General features: G+C 40.3%; 1 protein-coding gene and 1 long non-coding RNA gene across 8 annotated transcripts in view; one reads left to right on the top strand and one right to left on the bottom strand.

Moving 5' to 3' along the window:
* PRR16 (proline rich 16) overlaps positions 1-24,705 on the bottom strand; it is a 136,140-nt gene that overhangs the window by 102,508 nt on the left and 8,927 nt on the right. Inside the window, exon 1 of one of the 5 annotated variants that reach the window (XM_039545563.1) lies at positions 6,928-6,946. The exons of the other annotated variants lie outside the window; for them this stretch is intronic. The gene's annotated coding sequence lies outside the window, so the exon portion shown is untranslated. Of the gene's footprint in view, positions 1-6,927; positions 6,947-24,705 lie in introns of those variants that run through there. 5 annotated transcript variants of the gene reach the window in all.
* LOC120408512 lies at positions 236-17,020 on the top strand. Of its 3 annotated transcripts, XR_005600743.1 has the most exons (5): positions 236-433; positions 560-661; positions 2,070-2,171; positions 13,258-13,311; positions 16,777-17,020. It is a non-coding gene; the product is annotated as an uncharacterized LOC120408512 (long non-coding RNA). The 3 variants fall into 3 exon arrangements; XR_005600742.1 differs by lacking the exon at positions 560-661; XR_005600741.1 differs by lacking the exons at positions 560-661; positions 2,070-2,171 and having other exon boundaries at positions 16,777-17,018.

Below are 24,705 nucleotides of genomic sequence, written 5' to 3'. Positions count from 1 at the left end.
CACACAGAAATCAGGCTATGAAACATCCAGTTCAGCATATGGCCTACTATAAAGTGCTACTACCAGCCCCATGCTTCTATTATGACCATAGCCACTACAGCCATCCAGCCCTCACTGCGAGGTAATGTCTCAGCATGCACCACACTGTAAAGTCACAATCAGCACAGAACTTAGCTAGAGAATGGAATCTACACAAAGGAATAAGAATGGGGATCAGCATAGATACTTACCTCTCTAGAGCAGAGGTTCTCAAACTGTGGTCCGTGGACCACCACCAGCCTGCGAGCTCCATTCAGGTGGTCTGTGGATAGTTCCCTCTCAGGTGTGCGCCTGGGTGGCCGCATACAAGAGAATGAAGGACCACCCACCTAATTAGTGGAGCCTCCCAGGCATGCCTCCACTAATTAGGTGCCTGGACCCTGAAGAATGTAAGGTGAGGCGGTGGCCTTGGGGGGAATAAGGGGTTGGTGGGAGAGGGCAGTGTGGTGAGAAGAGGGGGTTGGGGGAATTTGGGACATGCAGGGCTGCGACAGCCAAAGAAAGAAGAGACTTTATCTAGCTCCAGGGCTACGGCTGCCGGGGACAGACAGCCCTCCTTCCCAGCCCCAGCTCGGGGGCTACCACAGCGGGGAAGAGAGGGCACATCCATCACATTAGAAAGGTAAGACTACTGATATGAAAATATGGAGTTGTGTGCTTTTATTTGTAGAACAAAAAAACAATTATTATTGGGGTGGGGGCAGGTTTATATACTGCTTTTATCCAAAGCGCTTTACAATACTTAGCTAATGGTACAAACAACATTTGGAAAGATCATTAAGTGGTCTGCCGAGACCCTCAGCAATTTTCAAGTGGTCCGCGGGAAAAAAAGTTTGAGAACCATTGCTCTAGAGAACTAGGGTCACATTGTTATAACAATCTCATAATATAGACAAAAGTGAAATAAACATATTATTTTGTAATGCTGATGGCTACAAAAGATACATCACCAACAGAAAAAGTATTTTTTTTAATTAAATGGAATCATATGTCATACTGCGCAACTTCATACAAATGTAGCTACTTTAAAAGTCTCTGAAAAAAAATAAACCTTACTTAAGATGTTTAGAAGAAATACTAGAACATGTTTTTCTTTAGGAAAATTCTCAACAGACTTATGGGAGGCAGCATTTCCTATTGCCTAGAGTACTGGATTGGGACTCTGGATATCTAGATTTATTCCTAGTTCTCCTACTTGCCTGCTGGGTGACCTTAGGCAATGTGTTGCTCTGTGCCTCTGTTTCCCCATCTGTAAAATGAGGCTAATGATACTGACCTTTGTCAAATGCTTTGAGGTCTATGGATAGCAAGCACTATATAAGAGCTAGGTATTATTATTAGGAAACAAGTCATCATAAGTTGTTTGAGAAAAACATATGTGGCATTACTGACACTAATCCAAAGACTTGGATACAGACCCTGCTGTTCTGAGATAACACTGGTGCTAATGCCAGGTGATAAAAAATCATGATTAGGTGTCCGCCAAAAGTTAGACTGATTTAAAAATCATGAAATTTAAAAAAATATTAGATTTGGAGTTCTGCTGGCTTTTCCACGTGTAGGGGTCATGTTACAAGCTTATCTCTGCAATCATGAGGACCAGAAGCTTCCTTTTGTTTTTTAAATGAAAGCAAAGATTCTTGTGCATTCACATAGCTCCAGGGTTTGGACTTTAAAAGAAAAAATTATTGCAAGACTCACAATAAAAAAGTAGGAGTTGGCAACACTAAATCTGGGACCCATATGAGCTGGGCAAAGAGTTGCATTGATGGAAATTCTGAGTGGCAGAATGGAAAGACAAGGCAGGATATGAGACACTGGAGAAGCTATTTATGGCAAGAGGATTAATTGTTGTGTGTTTAAAATGAATTTTATGTTGCTGGAGGGAGATGGGGCTGATATGCTGCTGGTGCAATGAGTTTTCCTGGCCTCACTGAACTTGTTGGTGTTCACCTAAATCCAGTGGAAACCAGAGGTCCATGACATTGCAAAAATGTGTGTCTCACTACTCTGCGTTCACTTTCTCTCAGCAATAAATGATGTTGTCACTCCCACACACTGATATCTGTACGGAGCTAACCTCACCTTATTCCATCTGGACTGACTACCTAGAGAGGCAAGAAATCCACAGGGTAAGAAGAGTATGTAGAAAAAGGGATTAATCTGGTAGTTCCATTGTAGGAGAATTATAGATTGCATTTGTGACTTGTGCTAGACTCTACTAGTCAGGCACACAGCTGCACCCTTTCCATAATCATTTGAGAATGTCCAAACAAGATGAAAAATGTTGATGTGCACCAGCAATATGGAGGATCAGGGAAGACTGGTTATGAAGGCCTGGGAAGAACGCCGCCCACTGAACCACCAACACCACTTAAAGCAGCAGCCTGCAGATTTCTTTGCTTCCATCCAATTTTGACCAGGCCTACTTAGCTTACAAAATATGGCACAATCACAGCCTGAGGTGTTTTTCTTTTTTTTTTTTTCTTTTTTCTTTTTATAAGAAACTAAATACTCACAATGATGTTAGGTTATGGTACGGTTGCCCTGAGCAGCCTTGAACTGTAGTATACAGACTCAGCTAATATTTTTTTCCCCGGAACTTGGGTTTTTCGCATGTTGAACTCCACCATGACTCCTTTCCAGTTCACTTCATCCTCCCTAACTACCCACTCCCCACACACCACTTTTAGAGTTGCTCATCCCCCAAGAACAGAGCAAAGAAGTAGCCACTCGTTCAAAAGATAAAAATATTTAATGAATAGCAGAAAAAAGCATATTTGGCTCAAAATAAAGTACATTCTTGACATTTTACAAGTGAAGCGACGAAAAAGTCTAATGTAAAAGATTCATAACTGTCATTTCCTGTATATTTCTGAAATTGCTGCATTGTGCTTTTAGGAAATTTTTCATTCACTATAGGTCCCTTTTCCCCTCCAGATGCTTCTCAGTCTTCAGCTGCTGACATTAGAGTCTTTCAAATCAGACAGTTATCATTCATAGTGAAACTGGGTCAGAAAAGTAAAAAAATATATATATATTGGGAACAAATGTGACATGACTGATTTTTGTTCTCTCCTTTCCTTAATTACAGTCTATGACAACTCTTTTCTCAGGAAGATTTTGCATATAATGTCATTTAGGCTCATAGCAGTAACATTTTACTATTATCAAGCCTTCCAAAAAATAGTAATTTTTTGTACTAATCACTGCTCGCCGTTCATCTCTGGAAATTGGGGTCCATCTTAGTAGAGTCACAAATAATTTAGGGCTTATCTACTACTGTAGCGCTTAGTGAAGACATTACCTATGCTTACGGGTGAGCTACTCCACCTCCCCAAGAGGCGGTAGCTATGTCAATGAGAGAAGCCCTTGTGTCGATATAGCGCTGTCTACACCAGGGGTTAGGTAGTTATACCAATATAAATTGATAGTGTAGACAATCTTTAGTTTCTTGGTATTTACATATTACTTTTAATTCACAGCATCAAAGCCACCACAATGCTTTCCATTATTCAGTATGCTTGGTGATTTAATGAAAGGCAGAACTACAGTACTACTAGGAAACCTGACATGTCCTCTATAATGGCCTCTTAGGTTATTAAAACTTACAAGAATTTTAAAAAGTTATGGTCTTTTCACCATTAATGCCATTTCTAGAATTTGTATAGAATACTGTAAACAATGAAAAGAAACAGTTTATTTTATTTTTCTAACAGTTCTTTTTCATGCAATTCAGGTTGCAGACAATGCAGGAAAATGTTTAAATCCAGACAAAACCCTCTGTAACTAGGAGTGGAGAGGATATCTATGATGAAAACTAACTGACATTATGCCTGGACATTCATAGAATCATAGAATCTCAGGGTTGGAAGGGACCTCAGGAGGTCATCTAGTCCAACCCCCTGCTCAAAGCAGGACCAAACCCAAAATTCTTAGGCCCTGATCCTGCAAAGACTTCCACATGCGAGCAGTATCATTGCCATTAGTGGAACTAGATATGTTTAACGTTAAGTTAGTCTTGCATAACTCTTTGAAGGACCAGGAACTTAGACTTTAAGATCTTTGGAGCAGAGACCTTCTCCTCTGTTTTGTCTATAAGCATCTAGCACGCAGTGGTACTATACAAATTATTGTTCATTAATCTAGCCAGTTGCACAGCTAGAAAATTAACAGGATAAAAAGTTAATTATTAAGGGATGCGGTTGAGGAGAAAAAGTACAAGTAGATAAGGGACATCTAAATGAAGCTTCAGTTGCAGATCATTTTGAAAACCAAAAGGCAAATACAGATTTTGAACCTCCATAAAAATTACCTCTGACTTTGTAAAGTTATTTTCCCTACTTTTCTCTTGAAATGACTTGGGACCCAAATAGGAGATTGTACAATAACTGGTGTCATGCATTAATAAGACTCATTATGTCTACCTTTAGGGGATGAAGCTTCTATGTTCCCATTACTTTGCAATATTGTATATAATTGAAGATTATACTGCTATTTTCTGACAAATTTCCAGTTTTTCAAAGTATGAGTCATCTCTGTCTCTTAATTTATACAGGGAAATAGATTATAAAAATCAAAAACACACAAATATTTTTGAGCATGGTGCATGTTTTGTAACACACATTAGGTTTAACCTTTATAGCACTGAGGATAAGTGTATTTGTTCATCAGCCCTCCTCAAAACCTCCTCATCAGTCCCCACAGCTGGACAGAATACCTCCCACCTCTATCTCACTTGTGTTGAGGGGCCAACCTTCCAGTTTTAGCTTCCAGCTGGTTCTCTTCCTCTTATATGTATTCCTACCTGACCCCCAGTTGCCCACGACTCCCAACTGATCTGGGAGCCAATGGTGGGGAGGTTGGCTCAGACAAATTATAGAGATCAGTAAGTATTTCCAGCAGGGGGTGAAGGGAAGGCAACTCAGTACTTGGTCCAGGCGAGAATCAACTTCCACCCTGCCTCCCTACTATTGGAAATCCCCTCAAATTACTCCCACTAACATCCCTTATTTGAATTATTAAACTCTTAGAAACAGCCAGTCCTCAGATGCTATCTTCCTGGGAACCAGACAGTTTCCTAAGAATTAGGTTTGAGGTATTTATATATGAAACTAAAATATAACCATTTCCAACACTGCAGTAGAACTTTATCTGCAGGATGACTTTATCCCAAAGGCAACAAAAACAGAGCTTCCAGTCTCTTATGTCAGTGCATCCTGGCAAAAAGTGCTCCATTCCCACCATTAGGAGAAAATATACATTTTCCATTTGTACACTGAACTCTGGGTCTCCTGATTTTGTCTGCAAACTTAAAGTGCCAAATGTGACGAACTGCAGCATTCTGCTACAGAAAGGATTTATTTTCACTAAGAACCACAAGCTGTTTCATATCCTCATGTGAATTATGAATGAACTGTCTTTGAACCCAGCTCTCTGTGTGAATGACAAACTCATTTCAAATACCATGATTTCTGTGGTACACTATTAACAGCTTATTGTATACCTGCTATTTCTTTTATTGTATCAGAATGAGAAGAATCCCATTGCCCCAAAGTCCGTAACTCAAACTGCTGTTTTACTAAAAACAGATTAGCACCTGCAATATTTAAGATATAACAGTGTCTACAACATATTCCCTGTTGCACTCCAGCCCTCGGAATTCCAGAAGAGATGTCATGACAATGAAATCAACAGATCTGACAACTTACAGGAGACAGACTGTAACATATTTAATAAGGTCTATGAACTACAATCCTGTCAGTGTGGGAAAAGACTTAAAATCACTTGGACTAAATCACACTAAGGAGAACCCATCATATACTGGGAACTTTGTTTTGATTGCTGGACTCCTGTTATGTTCCAACATCATTCAAGGTTACTGTGTTTAGGAGTTAAAATTGTTGGGGCTAAAAGACTGCAGGGAAACTCATAAAGAGCTGCTATGGAAAACCTGAGTAGTTTTCTATGGACATGGGGTTTAATCCATCCCATTTCTTGGCCCAACCTGCAACAATCCTCTGATTGGAGAGGCATTTCTCTGGCCAAGGCTCTCCCTCCCTTCTCCCCCGACCCCGCCCGACAACTCTTCTTGAGACAATCCATTCCCTTCCCAGTCCAACCAACTGCTTCCCTCCACCCTTCCCAGATGGCTGGGGGTTATTTTTAGTACACTAAATCCTAGTGCTCCTGAACTTTTTATTTATTTACTATAGTTATACGGCCTTATCACAGGGGGTATCAATACTAGCCCTGAATATGTGTCTATTACAAAGCACTGTGTAGCAACATGGACAGTATGAAAGAACAGATTGCATAATCTCAGCATACATTTGCTGTAATTTTACCATTTTGGTGCAAATAGATCTGATGGAGGGTGAAAGAGTAAAGTTTAAACAAAGCTTCAAGCTCTTGAAAGAAAAATCTGCAATAATTATCCATAGAAGCTTAGTGGAAAATTCTCTTCCACTGATTCTATTAAAAAGTAATTAGCACATGTGCAACTGCCAAAAGTTGGCAATTAGCACTGCTGCACAGGAGAGCACTGGCACTTAGTCTAGTTAGTATCCTCTAAGAACCCTATAAAAGACCAACAGTATCTGTCTATCCATCTATCTCAGGTATTAATATGGCCCCAATACCCTAGTATCTGAGTGCTTCACAATTTTGAATGTATTTGTCCTCAAGGCCTCCATGAAGTAGGAAATAGCCAATTTAGAGAGAGGGAGCTGGCCTTAGGATATAGATAATGATGTGTAGTGTTACATTTTTTAAGACTCGTTTTTTATCTGAAGATGTCACAGGCAGAGTTGTGGGAAACTTTTATAACAAAACCCAAAATCAGGCCAGCCAGGGGCAAATCATCTTCTTTTGGGTTTCATAACATACCTGAAATCTAGGCCAGATGCACCCCAGGGATTGTGAAGATTTTGGTGAACCACAGCCACTTTTCAAAGGAGCCTACTGCAGGCCAAATTAGAGATTTCAGCTGTGTGTTGTTCTGTAGGTTGGTGGTTTGTGCAAACCCAAAGCTACAATGGAACACAAACTATTTATCATTCAGTTATTCAAAATATAAAAGTGATAATTATAGCCTGTCGGTAGATGCACAACAGTTAAAAATCCCATAAGTTAAAATATACAAAACATATGATGTCAAAAACAAAAACAAACACATTCACATGGTGAACTGAAAATGCTGACTTTGGCATAGCTTTAGCCACAGGCACCCTGAAGGTTCACTACTTTTGAATATAGGAGTGACTTCAAATTCCCCCTTAACCATGACTCCCAAATTATGGGTCTTTTGCTATATGTGAGGCACAGAAAGTCCTGACTTTGTCTTTAAGATACAATATATTTCAGAAGTGACAAACATTTTAGAAATAATGCTGGAGTGGTGGCTTGGTAACGGCTAACACACTGATACATTATGCTGGAGGCACTATTACCTTTATAGCAAGAAAGAACAGACAGTACCCAGTAAAAGAGGGAGAGGAATATACAGAGAGAGATGAGTGTAATGGGTATTGTAAAAGCTTCGTATCTCTGTGTTTAATTTCCTTTTACTATATAATGCTGGATGTGACCTGGAAATTAAATAGAGAGTGTATTATACCCTTAGTTGATAGACGAGAAATGCTTCCTGGTTTTGATATACTTACTTTTTAAACATATTTTATTTTATAATGAATATAAAGAAAAAGAGCATCTATCCTGGATGCTAGGTAACTTAACATAATTAAAATTACAATACAAGAGATAAAACCGGAAAAGAAAATAACCAGAAATGAGACTCAACCCCAGCCACTACCCCCACCACGTCCACATATCACAGTTTGTGTTGTATGCATTCAGCATAAAAAGGGCAAACACTGATCCTTTTGAAAGAAACACTTTTTGTATGCAATACATACAGCATGAACGGGATCAGCAATAACTGGGGAATAAATGTTGCTCTTTAATGGTTGCAGTATCTTTAAATGTGATTCATAATCAAAAGCGAACATTGCAGCAGACAGTGCACCTTGATTAAAAAGCATCACTAAATTTTAATGAAAAGAATTTCTATCCTGCCTTGGCAGAGTAACAAAATAAGATAAAAATATTAAAAACCCAATGTTTACACCAACTGGTTTTTTAAAGGTTTCTAGGTCAGAGGAGATGTCTCTCATTTCTCGTAATAAAAACATAATTTAATCCAGATATTTTTAAATTAAGGTTTAAACTCCTTTAAAGTATCATTACTGAAAATATTTATTGTGTACTGATAAGATCCAGATCCTGCAGTATATTATGACTGAGTGGACACCTGCTGTGTGTGGCCCCAAACGAGCACAGGGCACTAAACGTGCGCAATGCCCTGCAAATGGGGACTAGCAATCAAGGAGAACACTGAATCCAGAGGTTCAAATCTCCAAATAAACTACAATCACAGAGCTAGTAGCATCTTTCCCTTTTACATCTAGGAACGGTATTTATTTTTATTTTAGCTAAAACTGATTGTTGTGATATGTGAAACGGTGAATCAACTGTTAATTGTTTTCAGTTCACGTTTTTCCTTTTCTATGAAGAAACAAAGAAGCCAGATAATGATTGTGTGCTAAATTATATCTGCCTCATTTCATCCATTTTCTTTGTGTCCTAGCAGAACTGATTCACCTTTGTTGGACTATATTCAATATTACTCATACCAAAATGACATTAAAATAACACTTGCTAAGGTTGCAAAGTCAATCACTCAAAAATTCGGAAATGCCAGTATCAAGGTAGCCTGGGTAACCTTAATTTACTCCCCTTCTGTGCATGTGTTATGATAGTCTTAAATTACATGATCACATACTATTGTTTCCATAGAACTACCACCTCATTCAGTGCACAGTATCAAATGGCGCTCATTTTATGAGCAGCAATTTAATATTTTGTTTTATCCTCATTGTTCAACGTGTGTCTGCAGGCCTTCTTTACTACATGCTGTTCAAACCCTGCTTTAAAGAAAGAATGATTAATTTCCTCATGGGCTTTCCAATAGCACTTTTCACTACAGTATCTGAGTGCTTCACAAATATTACTGAATTTATTTTCACAACACTCCTGAGAGGTGAGAGGGTATTATCCCCAATTTTACACCAGGAAATTGAGGCACAAAAAGATTAAGGCCAAAAGTATCCACTAATATTGGGTGTCCAACATGAGATACCTAGGCTCTGATTTTTCAGATAACTTATCCTTCTACAGGACTTAATATATTCAAAGCACAGTTCTCATGGACTTCAGCTGTGAACGCTCAGGACTTCTGCAAATCAGAACCAAGGGTCTCAAGCTGGGGAGCGAGAACACGAGAAATACACAAATAGTGAGTACCTGTGAAAACTCTGATTTAAATGACTTTCCATCATTACATATGAACTCTGTGGCAGAGAGAGAGAGATAGAATCCAGTTCTCCAGGGTAGCATTTAATTGTCTTAACCACAAGATCATCTTTTCTCTTCCTGCAATCCCCTGTTCCCGGCTCTATACACCTTCCAACTACTGCAACAAATCTGATCCAACTGACAACAGTCTGCTTCACTATACACAGCCTTGATTCATCCCCAGAGCAGGTCCATTCTGTGCATTCAATGGGGCAGGAGTCCGGTAGAAAAAATTGTATGTGATCATGTAAAGACTGTATCATAGCATATAGACAGAAGAGAGTCAAATTAAGGTTGCACAGACAACTTTCATTCTGGCATTTCTTACCTTCTGAGTATACCACTCTGCAATCTTAATAATATTCTTTTAATGTACTTTGTGTGTCATTTCCTAAGCTTTTAAAAAAGAAACTGAAACAAACCAAATTCCATCATAGTGACACTTACATGGGTGCAAACCTTTAGATGGGCCATAGAGACTTCCACCACTTGAGCATTTAATTGTGTAACTCAGTGCTTCTCAAAGTCGGTCCACCGCTTGTTCAGGGAAAGCCCCTGGTGGTCCAGGCCGGTCTGTTTACCTGCCATGTCCGCAGGTTCAGCCGATCATGGCTCCCACTGGCCGCGGTTCACGGCTCCCATTGGCCACGGTTCACTGTAGGAAGTGGTACGGGCCGAGGGATATGCTGGCCGCCCTTCCTGCAGCCCCCATTGGCCTGGAGCAGCGAACCGCGGCCAGTGGGAGCCACGATCAGCCAACCTGCGGATGCGGCAAGTAAACAAACCGGCCCAGACCGCCGGGGCTTTCCCTGAACAAGCGGCGGCCTGACTTTGAGAAGCACTGGTGTAACTGATACCAAAGGATGATAATCTACCACTATGTAGAACTGCAAGGAATGGGACACTTTCCCAGTTTATTTCATAGGTATTTGATGAAAACAAAGGAATGACGACACTCAGGATCTTGGCTTCCATTCAAGGCTCTGGAGAGGAGTATGCTCTAGTGGGCACATACTCTTCTGCCCAATCCCTTAAACTTAACTCCTTCTTTCCTGTCCCCACCCACCCCTGGCTTTTCATCCCAGTCCCATTCTCCTCACCTTGCAAGCCCCAGCCTCCACTCCTCAGGTTCTCATCCCAGTCCCCTTATCCAGACATTCCTCAGTTCTCCCCACCAACCCCCAAGCTCTTGTCCCTGTTCTACTTGCCCAGCCAGTCCCAATTCTCTGACTCTCAACTCCTCATCCAACCTGTATCTGCCCCAAACCTGGCCTTCTGTTGCCACCCCCAGGCATGCTTTCCCCATTCCCACTAGCTCTCAATTTCAATCTTGTTCCCCAGACTTCTTGTCAAATCTCAGTCACACACACACAGATCCTTGTCCCAATCTCTTTGTCCAGCTAGTCCCAGTTTTGCCCCAGTTCCTCATCAAATCTGTCTCCCTCTCCCCACCCTACTGGCTTCCAGTCCCGGTTTCCTTGCACAGCCAGTCCCAGTCTCCCACAGCTCCTCATACAATGTCAGTCACACCCTTACCTACTAGGTCCCGGTCTCCACTGTGATTCTCAGTCTCTTTGTCCAGATTGCCCCAATCTCTCCCCTACAGCTTCCTGTCCCTTTACCCAGCCAGTCTCAGAATCCCTCTTCCCTCCTGCCAACCTACAGTCCAAGTTTCTGCACCCACCACCTGCTTTCTGCAGGTTCGGATTTTGTCCTCACTGCATTAAAATCAGGCAGGTTCCTCCTCCATGCTGCCTGGGCCTTGGTCTCATCAACAGCACAGGACAGAAAGCCTCCCTGCTCTCAGCTCCAGTACCTGGACCCAGACTCAGCAGAGCCTGCAGCAACCCAAAGCCACAAGTGCAGGGAGATTCCTGCTCAGCTCTGGGTTGAAGCATGCTCAGTGCAGACGGAATCTTTGGGGAGTTTAGCTACTAAAATCTAAAATGTTTCTACTGAGCATGTGCAAACCACAATTTTTCCAAGGGTTATAATTTGGCCACAAGAAACAGAATAACTTTCTAGGCAAAAATTTGTCAAAGTTTGGCAAAGTTACAAACAACTGAACACAGACTCTTCAAATGGGAAGTGTGAGGCAATTTTAATAAGTGGTGCTACCAGCCTTGCCAATAAAAGATTACATTTGCCTGTGAAATACAATGAAAATCAAATCAGAAAAAAAAAAACTTTACTCTTGCAAAGAGTTACTCAGTATGGTCTGGTGCCTGTAGCCAATGATCAGGTCAGAATTCCTTTGACAAGGATGGCAGTGCTATAGTAGAAAACCCAGAACTCCTCAAAAACATTCTTCTACTTCATTTACATAGTAGTGGTATTAAAGCATGCAGAAACACACACAATGTTATTCCTTCACTCAGATTGTAGTTTAAATGATCTTTTGTGAGAATCTTCAGCTGCCATCACTCTCATTTTTAATTGTGTTCATTAAAATAACATTTCCCGGGGCTTGAAAAATTTACTAGACCTCCTACCAAGCAGAGGGCCATATAAAAAGAGAAGTGTGGGTGCTTTCTGAGAAGGCCTCTGTCGGAAAGGATCCTTGGATTTTTAACCAGAGTGTTGTCACTTGGCCAGTGTTTCTCAGTGAGTGGCTTGCAACCAAGGTGGTGGGGGTGGGGTACTCATGAGGCATAGAAAACTTTATTCCAATCCAAAGCAAAGAAAATCTCACCCCTACTCACCCTTATCCTTCACGGTCAAGTATTCTCTGTCAACCTCTCGAAACACACATACAAAGCTCAGAGCTGTTCCCAAGAAACTGGGCATTGCAGCTGGGCTGAGATTCCTGGAAGAATTCCTGCATGTCGTTTGCAACCACCTTTGTTCAAGCATTGGTATACAGGGGTAAATAAATCAACTAATACCAAGAGTATACCCAGACTCCAGAGGACGGATTTCTCCTCCAATGGGAAGCTGACCACAAGGCCTGGACGTCTGCTACTGCTCAGTTTCAAAAGAAGGGGCAATAACATATATACTGTTTTACCTTCTGATTATCATGGCTCATTTTTCTGGTCTAAAACAAAGGTCCTTAAAGAAAACTGTCATTGTAGTGTTGCAAGACTACAATCACGGTACAAGAAACAAGGTAACAATTTAAGTAAACTACCCAAAATGAACATTTAATTACCATATAATGTAGTAATTATTACCAGTTGATTAAGATTTAATTGTAGTATATTACCATTTATGTATCAGACAACTTAGTTACTTATTAATAAGAAACCATGCATAGAAGAACAGCATTTCATATTCATAATTCACACTGATAACAATGGTGCTTCATTCGTCTTAAGTGAAATTAAGCTTAAAAGAGAAAAGAAGAATTCAGGAAATGTATTTTTTTCCCTGTACAAATTGAGTTTGTCTCTAAACAAGTATTTGATTTCAGAAAATGCAGTATCAATAGGATTTCAAATCCTTTATGAGTCCTTACTTATCCCCTTCAAAATCCTATAGGCATAATGACATGCTATTGTCAGTAGTGTAACTATCTGAGAAGCCAGTGGTAGGATCTGGACTGAGTAATTCATCTGCCAAAGTACTGATCCCACATCCTCTTCATAATAAACATATTATTAACTGTATTTGATCTTTAAAATGTAAAAGATCAGTCAAGGCTGTCTTCATTTTTCCTGAAGATGTCATAAAAGAAACTTGCTTAGAAATGATAGTGTGGGGTTTTCTAATCAGTTCTGGCTTCTAGCATTTTGTTTTATGTCCTTCGTTGACTGATGTCTGTTAAATGTTGAAGCTCAGAAATAATTTATATACTTAACCTAGATGCAGCTCTCTGACAGACTATCAAATCATGGAGAAAATATCCTTGTACATCAGGTATGTTGCTAGAAGTAGTTGGCGGGGGGGAAGGGAGATGACAAAACTCCCTTTTAATAACCTTAGGAAACTAGTAGTGCATTTGTTATTCAAGATGCTAGCCAAGTCATCATAGAAATAAATAAACGATAATAATTCATAGCCTTCATTCTGTATGCTAGAGACAGGTTTTTCATCGTCAACAAATGCTACCTACAATACTTGTAATTCTGTAATAGGTATTCAAATATGATTCACTTATTCACTAGAGATAAGAGAATTAGGAGAAAGAGTTGCTTGATATGAAATGCCATACAGTAGCTACCCTATATCCAAATGCAGTTGGGTTTCATACTTTTATTTTGATCTTCCATCACTGTCAGACCACCATTCCTAAGTGCTCGATAATGTTAGTGTTATAAAACGTGGTATCATAGAATCATAGAATATCAGGGTTGGAAGGGACCTCAAGAGGTCATCTAGTCCAACCCCCTGCTCAAAGCAGGACCAAACCCAACTAAATCATCCCAGCCAGGGTTTTGTCAAGCCTGACCTTAAAAATCTCAAAGGAAGGAGATTCCACCACCTCCCTAGGTAACCCATTCCAGTGCTTCACCACCCTCCTAGTGAAAAACTTTTTCCTAATATCCAACCTAAACCTCCCCCACTGCAACTTGAGACCATTACTCCTTGTTCTGTCATCTGCTACCACTGAGAACAGTCTAGGTCCATCCTCTTTGGAACCCCCTTTCAGGTGGTTGAAAGCAGCTATCACATCTCCCCTCATTCTTCTCTTCTGCAGAAGAAACAATCCCAGTTCCCTCAGCCTCTCCTCATAGGTCATGTGCTCCAGCCCCCTGATCATTTTTGTTGCCCTCCGCTGGATTCTTTCCAGTTTTTCCACATCTTTCTTGTAGTGTAGGGCCCAAAACTGGACACAGTACTCCAGATGAGGCCTCACCAATGTTGAATAGAGGGGAATGATCACGTCCCTCGATCTGCTGGCAATACCATTACTTATACAGCCTAAAATGCCATTAGCCTTCTTGGCAACAAGGGCACACTGTTGATTCATATCCAGCTTCTTGTCCACTGTAACCCCTATGTCCTTTTCTGCAGAACTGCTTCCTAGCCATTCGGTCCCTAGTCTGTAACAGTGAATAGGATTCTTCTGTCCTAAGTGGAGGACTCTGCACTTGTCCTTATTGACCCTCCTCTGGTTTCTTTTGGCCCAGTCCTCTAATTTGTCTAGGTCCCTCTGTATCCTATCCCTGCCCTCCAGCGTATCTACCACTCCTCCCAGTTTAGTATCATCTGCAAACTTGCTGAGAGTGCAGTCCACGCCATCCTCCAGATCATTAATGAAGATATTGAACAAAACCAGCCCCAGGACCGACCCTTGGGGCACTCCGCTTGAAACTGGCTGCCAACTAGACATGGAGCCTTTGATCACTACCCGTTGAGCCCGACGATCTAGCCACCTTGGTGAATCCATGCTGACTGTTCCCAATCAATTTCCTCTCCTCTAAGTGCTTCAGAATTGATTCCTTAAGGACCTGATCCATTATTTTTCCAGACTGAGGTGAGGCTGACTGGCCTGTAGTTCCCTGGATCCTCCTTCTTCCCTTTTTTAAAGATAGGCACTACATTAGCCTTTTTCCAGTCATCGGGGACCTCCCCCGATCGCCATGAGTTTTCAAAGATAATGGCCAATGGCTCTGCAATCACATCCGCCAACTACTTTAGCATCCTCGGATGCAGCGCATCCGGCCCCATGGACTTGTGCTCGTCCAGTTTTTCTAAATAGTCCCGAACCACTTCTTTCTCCACAGAGGGCTGGTCACCTTCTCCCCATACTGTGCTGTCCAGTGCAGTAGTCTGGGAGCTGACCTTGTTTGTGAAGACAGAGGCAAAAAAAACATTGGGTACATTAGCTTTTTCCACATCCTCTGTCACTAGGTTGCCTCCCTCATTCAGTAAGGGGCCCACACTTTCCTTGACTTTCTTCTTGTTGCTAACATACCTGAAGAAACCCTTCTTGTTACTCTTAACATCTCCTGCTAGCTGCAACTCCAAGTGTGATTTGGCTTTCCAGATTTCACTCCTGCATGCCTGAGCAATATTTTTATACTCCTCCCTGGTCATCTGTCCAATCTTCCACTTCTTGTAAGCTTCTTTTTTTGCGTATAACAAAGGCGGAATACCAGAACTCCTGTACACTAAGCATTGTCTGTAAGAGCCTAATATACAGAAAGGGCAACTGTATTAGACTGTTTTCAGTGGCTAATAGATTCAAACCTAGGCACTGATGGTCAATTTTTGGTGTGAAGATCAAGGCAGGCCATGGATTTACTACGAGCAACCAATTTCATGTGAATGAAGTGACCAAAATGGCTAGTACTGTTGCTCCTCCACTGCTGTAAACTGAGGGCTTGGCTATACTTACAATATACAGCTATAATATCATTATGTCACTTTATATCAGCTAAAGATCTAGCCCATGCAATTTACAAATAAGCAAAGGTCATCCAAGACATCATTTCTGCCCTTTTATTTTATTTTATTTTATTTTGGTTGATCTCATTTCATCATATCCCTCAACTCAGTCTTCAGAGACAAGTCTGTGTGTCTCTTAAACTCAGTTCCTGGATCACCTTTGCTATGGTATTTTCAATACTTTTATTAACATTTGCATGACTTCATTCCTTACACCTCGTTCTCTGCTCTCATTTTTAAAGTAAAAAACCTCTTTAAACAGGTTCCAAACAAAAAATGTTTTTCAACAATAAAATATGTAAAAAGAGTAGACTAGCCTAATACAAACTAGTTTTTTCTTTCTGGTGCAGTGAGCTGCCTCTGGTCATCACTAACTCCCATTTCATGAGAACTGAACACATAAGTTGTATTGGTTTGGTTTTGGTGTCCTATAAAAACCTTCCTCCCTGGCCCATGGCCAGGTGGCAGCGATCAACACTTCGTACGGAATTCCAGGTGGATTTTATCAATACCTAAGAAGTCTTCTCCATTGCAAGACTCTGATTCTATGATTCGCAGTCACTTACATTATCACTTCTTGTTGTGTAATTTACCCATCTGGAACTACTACATAGAATCTGATCTGCAGCAATGCACTGGCCTGATAGCAAAGCCACATCCCTATTCAGAGCCACTGCATAAGGCAACCACCAGGCCTTGTACGAGTATCCAGGTGTCTATGAAAAGTTGTCTGGTTAAGTTGGGTTGGTGTCAAATTCTCAGGAAAGGGACTCTACCCCAACTCCAAACATTTCTGGAAGGGGCAATGTGAGGGAGGCCATCACCCATCCCCATTAATTGTTACCTCCACTGAGGGAAATCTAATCCATGCTGCTAGTTCAAGTTGCCACAGTTGAAATCATGTGAACTGTAGATGCATCAATTGTACCATGTGCCCACACCATCTCTTCAAAGCCCAAAGGTTTATTCTCTGCTGATTACCTGTTACAGAAGGTCAAGATCAATGGCCCGAGCCAGAGAAACAATGGATCTGCCCAGCCTTCTTTCTGGTTCTGGATCTAAGACGGAAATGAACTTATAACCATGGGGAAACCCAGCTGTGGATTTTGAAGGACTGAAACCTACCAGAATACTAGGTTGGAAATGGGAGTGACCTCTAGTAAACTATTTAGCATATGTTCAGGTTCTTTTATTGTTTTAATATGTTTTCTCTGTAAGGCTATTATAAGAATAAATGTGCTTGCTTACAAAGAGCTGTGTGGTAACTTATAACTGCAGACAATACACAAGCGAAAGCCTTTGGAGAGAAAGCAAAGCACAGGCATGGACCTGTTTAGGCAGTCTGGCTTGCTGGGGATATCACAGTGAAAATCTCCTCCGAGAGCAAAAGAGATTAAATTTTGGCACTGAGAAACTACCCTCTATGCCTAGCATCCTGCGTCAGATCACACATACGGCAATACCAGGAGAGTTCATCTACCACATTTATAACACATTTCTTGCAGACTGTATGATCATCACCAACAGTGCCCACAGAAAAGAAAAGCATTTAGTTGGAAGCTAACAACTACCATTTATTAAAAGTAGCAGCATCATAGTCTTTGGATGAAGAATGGAGTGAATTTTAAATAATATTTTGGATGCTGACTTGGAAAGCCTGGAAAATAATATTAATTTAACCCCTTATGAACTCTAGGAGAAAAAGCTTTCATCTTATAATGATCTCACACACACACCATACTCTGCCACCATGCCAGTCTGTTACTACTAAATTGGGAAAGAGAAGGAAACATCACATTACTAAGGTTAACTTCACAGAAGTACCTCAGCACAAATACCATCTGTGCATTGAATTTTTTATTCAGTTTTAAGAGCACAGAGACTAATACTTTAAAATATGTACATATCAAATTGTGAACTGACAAAAAAAAAAAAGGTTTCACAACCATTGGTACTGTAGTCCAGATTAAACAGGAATACTGGAGTGAACTTGAGGAGAGGGAGGAATGGAGAGAAAAGAAGGCAGAGAGAAAAGAAAAAGCTGTTTTTAGAATTGGGAGTGTTAATACGAATCAACAAAAATTGAGTAACTGAAAGTTAAGGCTTTTATCTCTCTGTGTTCAGGGGAGTTCTGCAGAGGTTGGAATGTGATGGACAAAACTAATCAGGACAGTTCATAAAGTTCATTTAAGTAACTGCATTTCATTGTGTTTGTCATGACAATTTAATTTGGAGAGGGACAAGCACATACTAGTGCTAAAGAGAAGCCTGTGTTATATACTGTATTAGGGACAGGAAATCTCACTTTCAAATCCACTATGTACTATTGGGTTTGAAATTAGGAACTGTTTATTACTGTGATTTTAATGCCAAAATTTTGAAGCTTGTTTTGGTAAGATAAATGTTTATTGGGAATGCTAATGTTCATAATATACCATTATGGCTGAATATGTTACAGATTTGATTTAATAACAAAAGTACTTGTGCCAATTTTATTTTCAATAATTAGTGTATCTTCAATTTATTTTAGCTAGCCTATTACTTTCTCATTAGAAATACTCTATGTGCTTATTTAATGTTCTCTAAACAGTCATGGAACTATTTTTTAAAAGCCATTTAGTTCTCGTCTTAAGTTTCAACAAAATATATGAAAGAACGCATACAATGGAAGCAAGCACTTCAAAAATTACAGCATGCAAAAAAGAGTCAATCATTTTTGTTTTGCTTAATATTGGAGTTAGAAAAGATGCTAGACCTGATTCTCCATCCCTTGAGTAAAGGAACTGAGAATCAGCTCCACGTTATTCATTTGCTAATGTTTTCATATTTATTTTTTACTTTAATTCCCTTTGGAGGAGCATTACATGAACTTTCTATTTTAGTGCAATGGTATTGGCAACGACGACTAAAATTTTATAATCTACTGAACGATCATAGTTTAGAAAACAGAAATATAATCTTTGAGGCATTTGGTCAAACCTTCTATAGTTCAGTTCATGACCCCCAACTTTGGATTACTGGTTCCCAGTAATAAATATAGGGACAGATTCAGATACCCTTTACACCCACTGAGTAGTACCTTACTCCGCTAACTTCAGAGGATAACTTGTCATATAAAGTGGAACTCAGCATGAATTAAGGGTAACTTAATTTGGCCCTTAGCTTTCAATATGCATCAGGGAAAAGGCATAATTCCTTTCTGAGTATACCACATGAGGGAGAAGAAAGAAAAATCAAATGTGATTCAAGATTGACCTAATGCAGAAGTTTCCAAGAAAGGCTTCAATAAAAACAATGTTTTAAAATTACAAGGATTCTTCTGATTACTGAGCAAACTTAATCTGCAATGAGTTCTGGAAATGATTCAACCTTCAGTGCTGTCAAACTCCACTATGCACTGTGGCACATGTTGCGAGAAACAATGGATGAGTGTGTTAACCTTTAAACACATATGAACATTCTATTATCTACGGAGAAGAAAGGACTGACAATACTCTTTCTGTCTGGAGGAGATTGCTGCTAACTATTCCAGTTCATTTTAGTTTAATAATATTAAACCAAAAATGAAACACCAATGGACTCAAGCCTCCTCTGCAATGGACATAAAGTGCAGCAGAATTGCTACTGTTTGGGGTGCTGTGGGAAGGGACTGAGCAGACGTTTTTCAGTCCCCTTCATGCTTAAAGCAAGCTCTTCGGTAGCTCTCACAATGAGATCATGATAGGAGAGGACATTGTGAATGACATGCATGGATAGCAAGAGAGTCAATGACTTATAACCAAACAAGAGACTGGTCACAAGCCATGTGGGAAGGGGGCATTGGCTGCAGCCTTTCACCACAGAGCCTATGAGCTAATGCAGCAATGGCTTAGCTATACAGGCAACGTGCATCTTTCCTCAGGATTAGCACGAAAAGACTGCTTCCTCCCTATACCACTTCTGTTTTTCCCCCTGTACTAAGGGGATCATCATAAATCAGGCTTTGCACAACGAACCACAACTTCACCCAATATTTGCAAGTCTGAGTTATTTCCAAGAAATCTGCAAACTTCTAGAATAAAAACCATTTAATTTAATTATTTTTCATTGCAGGAATTGACAGTTCCAAATGTTATAAAAAAAGGTGAAATAGCAAAAGGTTCCCATGAATGTCTGTATAATGAGAAAATTAGATTACGAGATGAATGTTATATTTGTAAAGAAATACATATTTATACGACAATTTAAACTGTAATAGCTACATATGGCTATGGCTACGCAAGCAGCATCTGTAAAATATACCTTCCAACTATGCTAGGCCAGGAAATTATGCTCCATCTTGTCAGATGAGGACTTGGCCACAATCACTTATGCGACTCCAGTCTCAATAATTACAATGCACTGAAAATGCTCCAGCTGGTGCAGGATATGGCAGCCCACTGACTAATCAAAACAAGGTGTCACAAGCAGATCACTCTGGTGCTTTGTACACTAGCAATCCATCAAATACTACATTAAAATTTAAGTCTTGGTCTTAATCTACACCACCTTCAACAAGTGGGGCCCAGGTTCTCTCCGGGACTCTTTCTCCCTGAAAAATTAAACCCAACCACATTAGCTGTTTTCCACTGAATCTATCAAAAGTGAGACTACAAGAGTTAACAATAATCATGAGACAGGACAATATGCAAAACCCAGATCTTCAACCCAGCTTTCTCACACAATATCAATGATCATCATTTTTAATAATCTCTAACAGGGCCAGCTCTAACTTTTTTGCCGCCCCAAGCAAAAGAGAAGAGCGCCGCCCCACCTTACCCCCCCCCTCAGAGCACCGTGCCGACGAAACTCCCCCCAGCACCGATGAAACCCCCACCCCCGAGCATCACGCCGCCTGAAGCCCCGCCCCCACCGAGCACCGCGCAAGCCCCCACCCTCCCAGAGCCATGCCGCCTGAAGTGCCGCCTGAAGCCCCGCCCCCCCTCCGAGCGCCGCGCCACGACCCCCCCCCCACACCCAGCGCCGCGCCACCAAAACAAAAAAAACCCTCCAGCGCTGCCCCAACAACCCTCCCCCTCAAAAAAAAACCACCCGAGCGCCGCCCTGTCCCAAGGTGCCGCCCCAAGCACATGCTTGGTCTGCTGGTGCCTGGAGCCACCCCTGATCTCTACGCATGTGAAAAAAGGAAGCTTCAACAAGGTGCATTTTACTTTACTTGTGAAATGTAACACAATTCTGATACCCTTGTGAAGAGTAGGTATAATGCCTAGATTAGACAACATTCATAACTAAAAAAAAGTGTTTATGTTTCACCATTTATGCTTCTTATTGGCTTTCTGCACTTCATTTTGCTGAGAGAGGGAAACTAGTCTGGTTAGTTTCACCTTTTTAAAGTCAGTTCCACTTTCTGGTTCTACTGAATTGCCTCAGCGTCACTGTGTTTCGTTTTCAAGGATTTTCAAGTTTCGTTTTGCTTTTAATTTAATTTTAATTTAATGAAAATCTCTCAATTCAAGTTACATGCTTTGACTTAATTAACTTTTAAATTTTATTTTAATAACTGAATGAGAAAGGAGTGTTAGATTTTACATAGTGCATTTTGTCATTATGTTTAACAAAATTATGTTTAACAAAATTGGTGTGTTCACTGACTTTTTGATAGGCTTATGAAACCTTCTTCCATTAAGATAGCTGTGCTCAAAGCTGAGGAGACTGGCAAAAACTTCTGAGACAACTTCCAGGACAGTCCTCAGCCCGCCCGCCCACCCACACAGATTTTGTATTGCCCCTGTTTCTTAATCAAAATATTGAGCAGTACCAAGTGAAGTGCACACACACACACACACACACGTGCATTTTAATATGGCTAAGTGTAAACGTATGCATCTAGGACCAAAGAACATAGGCCATACTTACAGAATGGGGGACTGTATCCTGGAAAGCAATGCTCTGAAAAGGACTTCAAGGTCATGGTAGATAATCAACTGAATATGAGGTCCCAGTGCAATACTGTGGCCGAAAGAGTTAATGCGAACCTTGAATGTATAAACAGGGGAATCTTGAGTAGGAGTAGGGAAGTTATATTATCTTGATATTTGGCACTGGTGCATATACTTTTGGAATATTACGTCGAGTTCGGATATCCACAATTTAAGATGATGTTGATAAACTGAAGAATTATTAAAGGATTGGAACATATGCCTTACACTGATAGACTCCAGTAGCTCAATTTCTTTAGCTCATGAAAAAGAAGGTTAAGGACTGACTTGTTCACAGTCTAAAAGTACATCCATGGGGAAACAGAAATTTGATAACAGAGGGCTATGACAAGATCCACAACCATTGGAAGTTGAACCTAGACAAATTAAGACTAGAATTTTTTAAGAGTGAGGATAACTAGCCACTGAATCAACTTACCATGGTTTCATGGGGGATTCTCCATCACTTGAAATTTTTAAATCAAGATTTTTTTTTAAAAAGATAGGCTCTAGTTCATATAGGAATTAGTTCAAGGAAGTCATATGGCCTATGTTACACAGGAGACCTGACTTGATCATAATGGTCTCTTCTCACCTTATAATCTATGCACCAATAAATATTCATATACACAGACGTACATACTAAACAGCAATAACTTTCTGAAATCTTAAAAATGTATCTGAGTTTAGAACCCAATCTTTCTCCCACTGAAGTCAATGGCAAAACTTCCAAGAACAGATTCATGCTTTTGCTATACTACAGTTTGTTTTCTGATCACTGTCAGAAGCATCTAGATTGCATGAAGTTCATAAAAGCATACATTTTAATACTTATTCTAACTGTGGTGCTATTTTTACCACCAAATTTATATATACGTTCTATTTAGTTCATGGTTGTACAATATATTATACTTTCAAGTAATTTTGTATTTCACAAGCAAAATCAATGTAGCTGAAAACAAAATTTAGCTAGCATAAATTTGACAGCATACTTCCTTCTGTAAAGTCACATGAAGTTAATAAATAGTGTTGTATGCATAGATTGGTTCTTTCTATTAACTGTATATTGTACAAGAATGAAAGAAGTTGCTAACTTATGGCAAGCTGATTCCAGTCAGATGCAAAGCAATTTCACCCAGCATCACATTAGCATTGAATGTGTCCCTGATAATCCTAAACTAAGCATCAGAGGTTCAGGACCACATATGAACTTTGTAGCTATTTACTGAACATCTGTAAGAAGTTTACTTTAATAATACTTTTGTAACATTTTAAATGTATAAATACTTTATATACTCTTAGCTATGAAAGAAGTAACAAAACTATGATTCGGTTAACTATTTATGGCCCTTTTTGGTACCGCTGAACAGATCACAAGTGAAGAATCTGTGCAGTGCTTCAGATACACAGTGAATCATACTCTGCACTCATTACAAAAGTGAAGGCAAAGATTGCAGCTACATATCTCATCAAGGAAATGGGATGGGGAAATCTGAGGGAGAAGTGTACTCCTGGCAAGAATGGCAAATCTTGGAGCATATAATTCAGATGTGTAAGCAACCAGTCACAAGACATCTTGGCCTTGATGCCTACACAAAGCACTATTCCTGGCCACACCAGTGCAACACACATGAAGGCTTCAGTCTAAGGAATACACAGTGCTGTACGTCAGTCTTCCACTCCATCAATCAGACCTGGATATATGGGCTACTCTACAATGCTGCACTCAGAGCATATCTACCAATGATATATTAACAGTGGGGGAGGGCTGAGGATTAAGGAACCCTTCTCTCCAATTCCCGTTGTAGCATGTGCATCTGACTATGCCTGAACTATGACCTCTGTATGCTGGAATGGCATTCCATAACACAGTGAGGGCGTCGCTGCCTACACATCAGGGATTTGGATGCACGATACGATTAGAGAGATAACAATCATTCTTCCATCTCTTAGAGGGAGAGTCTCTGTAAATAGTCTGCTGCTGCACATAGCTTGTTATTTCAGGATCTGACCTGAAATACTGTATCTTCCCTTAACTAGAGTACCAGCTGTGCACAATAGTCTTGAGTGAAGAAACTGAGACTATTGGGAGTGGAGCTATGATATGTCTGCGCACATCTATCCTAAAGATGGTGAATATGGAATATTTCACATAAACATGCTTATTTCACCCACAAGAACTGCACACCGACCCTATCATAGGAGAAGAGCAGCCACCTCAGTAACGAATCGGGCCATTTGTTTTATCTATTAACTTTACCATCGCCTGGAGCACATTACTGGTTGCTCAGTTCACTCCTGAGTTTCCTATCTCATAACTTCATTGAAATTGAACATTGTGGAAAGGATTATTTATCCTTTTTTTAGTTATCCAAAACACAGAGCTCTTTGGGAGGGCTCAGAATGGGGGAGGTAGAACTGGGGAAGCCAGGATTTCTTTTGATGCATGAATTAGGATTTTCCAAGATTTCCGGGGAATTTGGGGGCGGGGGTTGATTCAGTCCTACAACCATAATTTTGATGAGAGTCAGTCAACTGAACAATATTCTAAATTCCAAACTTAGGAACCACCATGTTCAAACCATGGCCACTAGGACTTATGTTTCTCATGTGAGATACACACCTCCATTTTGGATTGCACTGAACACTGGCAATGGCTACAACAGCTGCTTCCTTTTGATAAAAGGTTGAAGCACATCCATTCGCCAATTAAAAGCTCTGCAAATGTTTCACAAATTACTTTCAGGAATCTGTTCTGGTTGATGAGTTTTTCCATCTCTATAAAAGTATTTACCAAATGATTCAATATTCGAGATTTCCCTAGTGCAATCAACAAAGGAGGGGGGAGCCTTTCAAATAACAGTAACACTATATTACAGATACAAGAGAAACCCCTTCTTCCCCACTGAACTCCCAGAGAATGCAGAATTTGGGCTACAACATGCATTCTATGTCCATCAAT

The sequence above is a fragment of the Mauremys reevesii genome, linkage group 6, assembly GCF_016161935.1.
Source record: "Mauremys reevesii isolate NIE-2019 linkage group 6, ASM1616193v1, whole genome shotgun sequence".
In the NCBI taxonomy this organism is placed as follows: domain Eukaryota; kingdom Metazoa; phylum Chordata; order Testudines; family Geoemydidae; genus Mauremys; species Mauremys reevesii.
The sequence above is the reverse complement of the archived record's forward strand: the minus strand, read 5'-3'. Positions and strand labels throughout refer to the sequence as shown.